Here is an 11,262-nt window from a genome sequence, read left to right on the forward strand (position 1 = left end):
CACGGAGAGCGCACAGTAGGTGCCCTGCGAGTACCTGCTGGGTGGATGCCTGGAGCAAACTCTGACGTTCCAGGAAGGTGACTTTGCTTACTCAAGTCCGGAGAAATCAGAAAGTGACTTATTTTTGGAGAGCTGTCTCTAGAGGCCTGACTACATTTTCCAGTGGATTTGCTTAAGTCACTTTGAACAAGTTCGCCCTCGACAGAGCTGCAGTTTCTTTGCCACCACATCTTACGAAACTTGCGAGCCAAAAATACAGCTCCCAAGGGGGTTATACACCAACTATCAAATGTAGGCACCAGGAGGAACTTTCAATAAGTCTTTTCTGGTGTGACTTCTCCATTGTGTGTAATAGAGCTAAAATAGATCAGTTTTATTTATCGTGAAGAATTTCTTTCGTTTCCGTCGTTATGTTGTTTTCCCCCCAGAAAATAGCTGCTCTGACACTCGGAGTGCATCGGTTCCTCAGACCTGTTGCCGTCTGTATCAGCACCTCCCCGTGGAGGCTGCCTTCCTCCCTGGGGCTCCCAGACCGAAGCCCCCGGGGGCTGCACAGTCCAGGGATTTTCAGAACAACCAGCCTGGCAGCTGGAACCGTGTGGACACCTCCAGGACGGAACACGCCATGATACGAGACCCTCGTGACAATTTCCTTCCCACGTGGCTCCAGGGAGATTCTCCCGAAGGGTCCTGAGGTCTTGGAGAAAAGTCATCTAACATGGGACATTTTGCTGCTGTTTCTTCTTGTTCCCACGTGTTCCCTTCATGAGGTCACTTCTAATTCTGAGTTTTAGTTTTCTCGGCCCCCAGTACTTTGCTAGCTTCAAGAAAGTTTCTACCGATAATCCCTTTGCTTATCGACCTCAGGGTTTACGCCTGAGTCTTGCTGCAGACCCAAGAGCCACAAAGTTGTTGTGGGAAGGTAACGAGGTTGTCACGGGCAGACGGGCAGAGGAAACAGGACATTTTTGGAGGCGGGAGGGTAGGGAAAGGTTGTCCCAGAGTTTCTGAGTTCTCTGGGCAGATGCGGTGCAGGCACAGGACGTGGTCAACATTTCCGGTTTCCCCGCGAAGGGCTCGGGCCGGGGCTGGGGGCGCAGGGGAAGATCAGGGCGAGGTTGGAGACAAAACAGATGATGACGCGTTGGGGCACCATTGTCCAGTCACATTGCATGCAGTTGGCTCTGTGTACTTGCACACACACCACATGCACATGCTCTCACACGTGTCTGCACACATGTGCACACACACATACAGGACCACTCTCGCAAGTCTCACACATACCTGCACACACAGAGTCACACCCCCCCCGCACATTCACACATACATACACACACACATACATGTGCATATCACACTCACATGGAGGACCACACTCACAGTCTCACACATATGTGAGTCACAGATGTGCAAACACACACAATTCACACAAATGCCTACACACTCACATATGCACACTCACATGAACACACCCACTCAGTCTCACACACGCACACACCATCACATGTGCACACACTCACATATACCCATTCACACATAGCCTCACACTTAACCTGCACACACACCTTCACACACATGCCTACACACATGCACACTCACACATACACTCACATGCACACATACACACGCACATGCACACACTCATGTGAGTGACTACTTAGTCTCACACACTCCTGCACACACCATCACATGTGCACACACTCATGTGCATACACACATGTGCAACACTCACACACTTACACACGTGCACATGCATGCACACATATTCACATTCTCTGCTGATGTGAGTTGTAGACACAGCAATAAACAATAAGGACACAATTCTTGCTCATTGTTAGTGTATTCAGCACAGGAAGGGACAGGGAAAAGTAAGGACACGTTTCACAACCATTAGAGGCTGTGGGAAGAACTTGTCACTCGGGCTTTGGGGACTGGGGGGAAGTTTCCAGAAGGAAAATCTCAACAACTTGAAATTCAATCTTGAGTTGGCTGTCGAGGGCAGAGGCGTCCAGTGAACCAGCAACAGAAGTTCGGCAGGGGGCGCCTGAGTGGCTCAGTTGGTTGGGCATCCGACTTCGGCTCAGGTCATGATCTCACGGTTTGCGGGTTTGAGCCCCGCATCAGACTCTGTTCTGACAGCTCAGAGCCTGGAGCCTGTTTCAGATTCTGTGTCTCCCTCTCTCTGCCCCTCCCCTGTTCACGCTCTGTCTCTCTCTGTCCCAAAAATAAATAAACATTAAAAAAATTAAAAAAAAAAAAAAAGAAGTTCAGCAGGTGGAGAGCCTATGGGTCGGGACAAGGGAAGGTTGGCAGGGGGAGAGCCTCAGGTGACAAAGCAAAGGGAAAGCGAATGTCATCACAAAGTACCGGGATCATATGCCTTTTTTCCTTCAGCTTTGGCTTCACACACAGGTGTTGTGTATGTTAACACAGTCTGACGATATGGACAACACAACACAAAGAACAAAACTTCTGACTTTCTGTCTTCTCTCCCTCTTCCTCATAACTGACGTGGGGACACCAGGTCAGGTTCAGTACACTGCGTTTGCACACCCAGCATAGCCCATGAAGTCTGGGGTGTACCAATAGTTTCTGTAAAATGCCAAATACTAATATTGTGGGCTTTATGGGCCATATATGAAGTATCTGTCACATTATCCTTTTCGATTGAATTAAAAATGTTTACCACCTTTGAAAGAGTAAGGAGGTGCGTCCAGGCAACTATAAAGTGCCCGTGATGGTCCTGCCTCCCGTGTTGATGTCCTTGGAGGAACCCCATGCCCCATCGTGGGTGGGACTTGTGGCTTGCTTCCAACCTGGAGGATATGGCAGAGGTGACAAGCCATCGATCTCTCCAATGACTACTCAATGTTACAGGACATCTCTGCAGGGTCTCTCACTCTTGCCTTGGCCATGAAGAAATACCCACAATATGACCCGCCTGTGGAGGTCTCGGTGGGGAACTGCAGGCAGCCCCGTGTTCAGGACGCAGACGGCCAGAGACCGAGGGCCCGTGGTTCCCAGCAGCAAGACTGGATCCCACCTACACCTGTGTCACTTGGAGATGGTCCCCCCGGTGAGCCCGCGGATGAGGACGCACCCCGGCCGACCCCCTGGGAGAAGCCTGCGAGATCCCGAGCGCCTCATCCCGGACTCCAGCAGAAACTGTGACCATAAATGTGGGTTTCTGTGTGTGGGGTCAGCGGTGAGGTGTCAGAAGGCGATGAGGATGAATCATTTTCAACTTGAAGGCCGTGCAGACACGGCCACGGCTGGAACTGGCCGGGAGCTGTTGTTTGCAGACAACACAGTGCCGAGTCAGGACCTGACGCCAAGCATCCTAAATATCATGCAATGTACATTCGCTAGTGTACATAAAGCACAGTGTGAATGGTTACTATAAAATCATACAAGCGTCTCAAGTAAGCTTACGATAAACAACGAGAGACAGAGATATAAAGGGAACTAAAAAACATGGGAAGTTTGGAAGAAAACCTTTAGAACATCTCATAAAGATGGAGATGGAGAAGGCCTCCTCCGGAGAGGAGTTTCCGGGCCAGGTACAAAACGCGTCCCGCTTTAGGAAGCCGGCGCCCGAAGTTGCTGTTTCCTTAACGTGACCACGTGCACGTCCTCTGCCATGGTCCTCTGTCTAAACTGACAAAAGACAAATATGGTAGCAAGTCCTTTAAAGCAGATACATTATTTAATTAATCTGAAAAGGAGAAAATCTGTTTGAAAATCTTCACAGCGACAAGCATTGCAAGTTTTGCAGCGGCTCTGATTCCCACACCGAAACACTGGTCGTGTGTTACCCTCATTGTTGGCTTTCGTGCCACACACATCCTGAGACCCCACGTAGACAGTGCACATCGGTGGGTTTCAGTGCTTGCCGAAGAGTCTTCTCTGCTGGCGATTAAAGTCAGTTGTGTAAGAGAAACCGGACGAAAGGCGTGTGTCGTGGGGTGTTGCTAGGGCTCCCGCAGGGCACCGTGCCTGTGCACGGGCAAGGTGCCGGGGCTGTGTGGCCCCAGGGAACATCCCATGGAAGCCACAGAACTTTGCATGGAAGCTTTGGGGACCCGGAGCACGGGAGGGCAGTGCCGGAGGGGCTGAGGCAGGGCTGCAGAATCCAAAGGGACGGTGGGATGTCGGGATCTGCAGGAGATGTGCAGAGTGGGGGCCGTGGCTGTGTCTCCATGTTGTGAATGGCCGGGGACCAGGCGCCGTCCTGCCTCATCAGAGGGATCATGGACCCCTCGGTCCCTGAGAAGTCCCGACATGGGTCACTCGGTGGAGCCCTTGTGGGGAGGGAAGACTGGGCCACTGGGCAGCTGACACTGTGTCTGTAGGGGTGCATCTGACTCACATGTGGCTGTGGGTATTCTGGTCCTGGCTTCTCAGGGGACCTCTGAACACACGAGCGACTTTCATTTCTGTTTCTTCCTTTCTCTTAAGGAAAGCCGCACTTCACCGCGTAGACCTTGTCTGTCTTATCCTCGGTCGGCACTGCCTGCTCTCTGTCCCCAAGGGCCTGTGGGCCGTGAGGCAGGGCACAGGGGTGTCATCGTCCAGTGAGTGCTGGCTGGCACATGCCAGGTCATAATGATGGGTCTGTGATGCTGCAGAAGAGTGCAGGCGGGTACAAGAAATCTTTGGGTGATGGTGTTGAAGACACAGCCTTACCAAGTGGCAAACTTGAGGACGAAGGGAAGTCTGGGCGCTCCTAGGCCTTTGGGGGACAGGTGACATAAGCGGTGAGTCCGCACGTGGTCAGCCCACACAAATCTCCACCTGCAGGCACGTTTTCATCTACTGAGATGTAAACCAAGGTGCTTTTGGTCAGTCTCTCTGCCAGTAGCTTAATGAAGACACGGCGTCATCCTTGAAAACGACCTAAAGAACATTAACGTGTGCAGGACAGGAAACTAGTTTTCTCCTGCTTCTTTATAATGCAGTAGGAACGGAAACACATTCTCGGGTCTGCAAGCAGAATTGGAGGGAATGAGGCAGCCAGTCCGTGATTGAGTCAGTCCTCATTCATGGCTTCTTGATGTTTCCAACGGTTTCTGGTGACCGAGACTCGGGATCACAGTCTGAGAAGATAATCACAGGAGGTCTGGAGACAGCCCCCAAGCCAGCAGCAGCTTCAGAGGGGTGGTCCTAGCGCCGGCCCCCCAGCGTCCCAGGCGATGCTTATGGTCTTCGCTGGGGCGACCAGTCCCCTGGGAGCCAGGACGTACCCCACAGTCTGCTGCAGAACTTTCAGACTTCGGTTGTTAAAGCCCTACTAGAGGCCACGGTTACTCCAGTGTTTCAAGAGTAACCCCTTCTAAGGATCAGAAATCCAAAACAGGTTTTCTGAGTGCACAGACTCCGTTCGTTGCACTGGAAGATTCTGACACATTGTGAAAGCCACCTTTCCTCCTTAAGTATAAAAATCATGGTGTGTTTCCTGAAGCCCTTCACACTAAGACGCTACGTGGGGGAAATTACCGGAGTTAAATCAGGCTCTCTGGACCACGGACTTCCTCCTCCCACAGGTTAGATTAATACGCATGGGTGTGCAGACATACATCCACTCCGAACTTGTAGGTGACGGCCAGATACTAGCTTTGTGGGTCCATTCGTTTTACTGAACGAGATTTGAGGATCTTGATTAAGATTCACTTAAATCAACTGACTAGAAGCAGAAGACACCGGCATGCTTACGACTTAAGAGCTTATCAGGCAAATCTTTTAACGGAAGCAATCTACTAAGCAGAACCCACACACGGATGGATGCTTACACACTCGAGAACACCGGACATTTTCACGTGGTAGGCACTGACCATCCTCCAAGAAAAGGCTCTAAAGAAACATTTGGAACATCAGAGACAAAGGGATGATGCAGTTGTGTCTGCTTTCTCAAAGAAAATAGCGCTGGACTTGCTCGCCCTGGCCGTAGAGGCTACAGAAGACATACATCTTCAGACATAACACAACTGAAACACATCAAGACTTACTAAACATGATCTAAAAAGATTATTTGAGCCAAATATTTATAAATCTGCCACTTCCAAGCATTTATACCTCTGGGTCCTGATGGAACTTATGGAGGACCATTGCCTGGCTCCTGGTCCAACTGTTTTGTCTCCATTTTTACAGGCAGCTAGCTCTCAAAGCTCTGAATGTTGTCCCAAAGTACAAAGTTACTAAAATACATACAAGGTTATTGAATCAAATAATCACTGAATCTCTTTTACAAGAAGCCCTAAAAGTTGTAGGATTTCTTCCCTAACTTCTCTTCCAGCTGTTGGTTCAGCCAGGAATGTGAGCCTCCAGGTGTGTGGGACCCAACAGCCTCCTGCTCCTGGCGGAGACGGTTTTCCTTGCCCCATGACACCACTTGTAACCGCCAACTGTAAGCCCATCCCACCTTGGGGAGCGGCCAGTCATGGACGAAAACCTAGTTCATCTGATCGCTTCACATTATTTCGAGACACACAGCATTTCCACCTCCCATGATAAAGTATTCATAACAAGGATGTGAAATATCAAAAATGCCATAATTTCTGGCTGATGCCTGAGATGGTTGCCCAATGCTCGGTGCTGAGTGCTCTTCAGAGTGTTTTTATCTGTGTCTCTATTTAGCTATTTTGCTGAAAGCTTCACTGATCAGTGTTGGGTGCCAGGATCTCCCGACTTTTCCATTTCCACATGTGAGTCGATGGAGGGGACCTGGTACTATCCATTTCTGGCCACAGTGTCACTTATTGTATTGATCCAATTAAAATCCCATAAATCCTTTAGCTGAAATATGATCTAACCCACTCTTCCTCACTCTGTACGTGTGTGTTTCTAATGCAAATGTAGGTTTGACATTTCTGTTATTTCATTTCATCCGTTTTGCCCCCTTGATCTCAACTCTGCGGTGGTCATGAGCCAGGACTATCACTTGACATAGACTAGGCTTCCTGGCTTTGTGTTTCCCGAAAATTGGATAAACGTACTGTTCACGTCCTAACATAAAACTGTTCACAAAACTGAGTGAACAGGATTAGCAAGGCTCTCCAAGGAAAACCCTAATTCTGCACCGGGGTTTCCGGGGACAGCTGTCCAGGCTGCACCGGGGTCTCTGGGGACAGTCGTCCAAGCTGCATGAGGATCTCCGGGGACAGCTGTCCAAGCACATGAAAATCAGCCAAACTAAATTACCATTTGGCCCAGATGGAAAAAAAGTAGACCTGTCAGGAGGGAGATGTATCAAAAAGGTACATCAATTCTTGGAGGTCTGTGATTTGGAGCGCTTTAACTACACCCATCTCTGGCTGTGAAAAACTAGGCGGGTTATACAGGGAAACACATGGCCCAGCAACACACAAGTGCATGTGTCACAACAGTAAACACGGTGAGTTTACTCGGGTCCAAGTCAAGAGTCTTCAAATAATATGAAAATGTCACGTGGAAGCACAGGAATTGAGACCAGCTGCATGTGTAACATCTGGGAGAACTACCTGGGGACCAGCTGAATGTCACACAGAGTGACCAACGACCCTGGGGGCAAACAGGAAGACTGGGGTGTCCCTAGGAAAATGTGCCAGGCACAGGTGCACTGAAAAAAACTGTTCTTGTATCTTATATGCAGAAAGCTTGTAGGGTTCCCTATTTTTACCTTCATTTAGTTGAATGCTTCATTCCACAAATAAACTGAGTCCTGAGGCACTTCATTTCCAGAACCAAGGATCCACAGGAGAACCACATCGTTCTCTGAGGCTCCTTCACTGAGTCTAAAGGTTGGAGTCCCTACTGCCAGCGCCCGGGACCAGTTACCAGGGGAAGTGATGTCCACAGGTGATCTGTTGGAAAAGTGAGACACGGTAACTCTTGAACGCGGGGTTTATGTTAGAATGAGACTTCCCTCAACAACTATAATAACTATATAACTCAATGACTATATAATAATTATAATTATAATAACTACAAATACCCATTTACCAGAGTGTGATAAATATTGTAAACGTTACAGAAAATAAAAGAAAATAAAGGATTCGTTAAAGCTTGGGGTTTGAGCCTGGGGTTGGGAGAGGTCTTGAACTGAAGCCAGGACCAGACCCACAGAGAGGAGGGGGAGGGCCAGTGGCACCCGGGAGCCTGAGCCAGTGCCCTGCTCCTCTGGGGCCGAGGGACCGAGGGACCGAGGGGAAAGTGTGTGCAGTCAGACAACTTAGAATCTAGACGTTATTTTTCTTGACAGAAGGGAGGAACAGCTAAAGATTTGTGCCTTGGATAGGAAGAGGACTGGAATCCCCTGGGTGGGGGATGGTGAGGTCACAGTGAGGACACCTCGTTTGTGGCCAAGCCACACCCACACGGATGTTAAAGATCACAGATATACCTGAACGTGACCAATAACCTAACCTGCAGGAGGTATTTCTGAGAGGCCCAGGCGTTTTCCACTTCTGAAAGTAGGGGGAAGTGCCGAGTTCATCCTCATCAAAACCCAGCCATCCTGGATTTGCAGAGGCACGTGTTCTAGGTGGCATGTGCGGGTGGCTCAGGCGAGTCTCCCTGCAGGAGGTGGCCCTTCTGCCCCGGCCTGGCCATCCGCTCCGACCTGGGAGGCTGCGCCCAGGGAAACGTGCAGCGAGGGCAGCGTCTGGAGCCAGGCTCCGGTGGGCCCTGCCCTCGGCTCCCGGAGGCCTCTCTGTCCCGGCTGGGCTGGCCCTGGCCCCAGGCGCGCAGAGCCGGACCCGGTCCCTCCCGGGGCGGTTGCCGGCTCGTCTCCGCAATGACGGCGGGTCCCTGCTCCTCCGCCTGCCTCCGGGGGCCCCCGGCATCCTCCCCAGAGGCCGGGCGGCCTCACGCCACCACCCCCCTTACGTCCTCTGCGGCCCCGACCCGGACGCAGCTTCCGTGAGGCCAGGCCTCTCCCGGTCCCTCTGCCGCGGGCGTGTGACGGGCACGCACTGACCGTTCTTGGGGACGTTCCTTGAAACGACCTCCTGCTCTTTCTGAAAGCCCACATGGGTCCCATCCAAGGCCTCCTTCCGTCAAATCTCAACACACGGCCGGCCCTTGTGACGTGCCGAGCGTCTCCCGGATTCTTGTATGGAAGTCCTAACACCCGTTCCCCAGGCGTCGGGTCTGCAAGAGCTAATTAAGATCGTGGCGTCAGGAGGTGGGCCCTGCGTGACCTCGCATTTGCTCCATTCCGGGTAATTTGCAAAAGGAACGCTTCTCTGCCACGTGACTGTGGGGTTGGGACCGCTCTCACTGCGAGCTGCCGGTGTGCTCAGCCGGGACCCACGGAGGAGGAGGAGGAGGAGGAGGAGGAGGAGGAGGGAGAGAGGGGGAGGGGGAGGGGGACGGGGAGGGGGGAGGGGGAGGAGGAGGGGGGAGGGGGAGGAGGAGGGGGAGGAGGAGGGGGGAGGGGGAGGAGGAGGGGGAGGAGGAGGGGGAGGAGGAGGAGAGGGAGGAGAAGGGGGAGGAGGAGGGGGAGGGGGAGGAGGAGGGGGAGGAAGGGGAGGAGGAGGAGGCGGAGGAGGCGGAGGAGGCGGGCCGGGGGAGGATGTGCTCACTTGGGGACCCAACGTAGGAGGAGGCGGGCCGAGGAAGTTTGTGCTCAGCGGAAGCGGAAGCAGCTCCTGGAGGCCCCGCCCTGCCGCGTGCCCGCCCAGGCCTGGGTCCAGCCTCTCCGAAAGCTCAAGCGGGAGTCCTGCTCCCAGTTCGCTGGCCCCGCGAACCCCGAGCAGCCTCAGTCCCGGTGCGAGAAGTGTCGCCGAGAGGTAGCGAAGAAGCGGGTTCCATGCCTGGTGTCGGGCCCTCGTGGACGTTTCGTCCGGGGGGTGCCTGAAGGCGACATGAATCTTGCGCTGGAAAAACAGCCAACGCCTCTCCGGGTGTGGACCGGCCTGGTTGCAGAGGCGCAGGGCTGACGGCTTCATTTGCGCTCGGCTGACCGTCTCGGGGGGATCAGTGCCCCAGCACAGGCCCTGCTGGCGGTGTTGCGGGAGCACGTTATCCTTCTGAGTCCTCGTGGGGCTTTCTTCAAGGGCACTTATACAGGGAGCACCTTAACTTCAGCCAGCACAGGAGGAGGACGCACTGATCCCATACACCGACTTCTGGCCCCAAACACCGCACACTTGTCTGTGGGTCGCCTGTGAAACCGAGGCTGCGTGTCTGAGCTGGACTCTGTAGCCGTCCAGGGCTGCGGAGGTGAAGTCATAGGGGGCGAAAATGAGGCTTCGAGGCAGAGGAACAGTTGTGCCTCTGCTGCTCCCCGTCCCCGGCGCCACCCACAGGGCAGACACGCCACCTGGACCGGATGTGGCACGGGCCCAGAAGGGGTCCTGGGGTCTGACGCTGGAGTCCGGACTTGGAAAACAGAGAGCCCAGGGCCGACCGCGTTGGGCGTGCAAGGATGTGGTTGTGTCCTCAGATTCCTCTGCATGGATCTCCTGGCGAAGTGACGTCAGCTTTGAAAATCAGGGGTGCAGGGGGAGGAGGCAGGAGGGAGGGAAAAGGAAGAGGGGAAGGAGGAGGTGTAGGAGGAGCAAAGTTAGGAGCGAGGGAGCCCGAATCTGAGGGGACGTGGGGGCTGCAAGGGTGTGGGGAGGAGGGGGGGTGGGAGGGAGGAAGACCCTGCCGCTCCCCTAGTCCCAGAGCTTGCCCAGCAGGAGTAAGACTGGCAACGGGATTCCCAGTTGGGAGGCCTGAGCTTAAATCCCGGTTACTATGCCCGTCAGTTGTGAGGCGACAAAAGACACAGAACTGGTTGAACTTCCTGCCAGGTGCCTGTAATAGTGTCTCAGTGTCCACGTCTGTCTGCATCCATCCAGCCACCTAATCATCCCTCGGTCATCTGTTATGTATCATCTATCTGTCATCTCATCTGTCAATCATCTATCATCTGTCATGTCTCATCTGTCTATCCTCTATCGATCATCTGTCTGTCATCTCTCAATCATCTGTCAGGGACTTCGGGGTGTATCTGTAGGAGTCACAATTTCTCCATGGTCAGTAAAAATGTCAGGGAAGCATACATGACTCCACTTTGCAGGGCTGAGCAGAACCACCGCCTTTATGATGTATCTTGTCCCGTAATACTTTGCGTGTGAACATTTTGTTTCCCCATAAGGACTGTGACTCTTGAGGTACGAATCGGGCTTTCTTTGCCTCATTTCTCTGACAGGCACCAGCGTGCATATGTGGCTTTTGGTTGAAGGGTCTTTTAAAATATATCTGAAGTTCACTTGCAGGAAAAGGATCTGCAAGCAC

At 52.7% G+C, this 11,262-nt stretch overlaps 1 long non-coding RNA gene across 3 annotated transcripts; it reads right to left on the minus strand.

Annotated features, from left to right (window-relative positions):
• Positions 1–3,687: 3,687 nt before the first annotated feature.
• Positions 3,688–10,475, minus strand: LOC109498485. Of its 3 annotated transcripts, none has more exons than XR_006596121.1 (3): positions 9,561–10,475; positions 8,954–9,135; positions 3,688–7,838 (listed from the first exon to the last, which is right to left on the minus strand). It is a non-coding gene; the product is annotated as an uncharacterized LOC109498485 (long non-coding RNA). The 3 variants fall into 3 exon arrangements; XR_006596123.1 differs by lacking the exon at positions 9,561–10,475 and having other exon boundaries at positions 3,688–5,950; positions 7,655–7,838; positions 8,954–9,089; XR_006596122.1 differs by lacking the exon at positions 9,561–10,475 and having other exon boundaries at positions 3,688–7,226; positions 7,655–7,838; positions 8,954–9,089.
• Between the last annotated feature and the right edge of the window lie 787 nt (positions 10,476–11,262).

This window comes from Felis catus, chromosome A3 (assembly GCF_018350175.1).
Source record: "Felis catus isolate Fca126 chromosome A3, F.catus_Fca126_mat1.0, whole genome shotgun sequence".
Taxonomy (NCBI): domain Eukaryota; kingdom Metazoa; phylum Chordata; class Mammalia; order Carnivora; family Felidae; genus Felis; species Felis catus.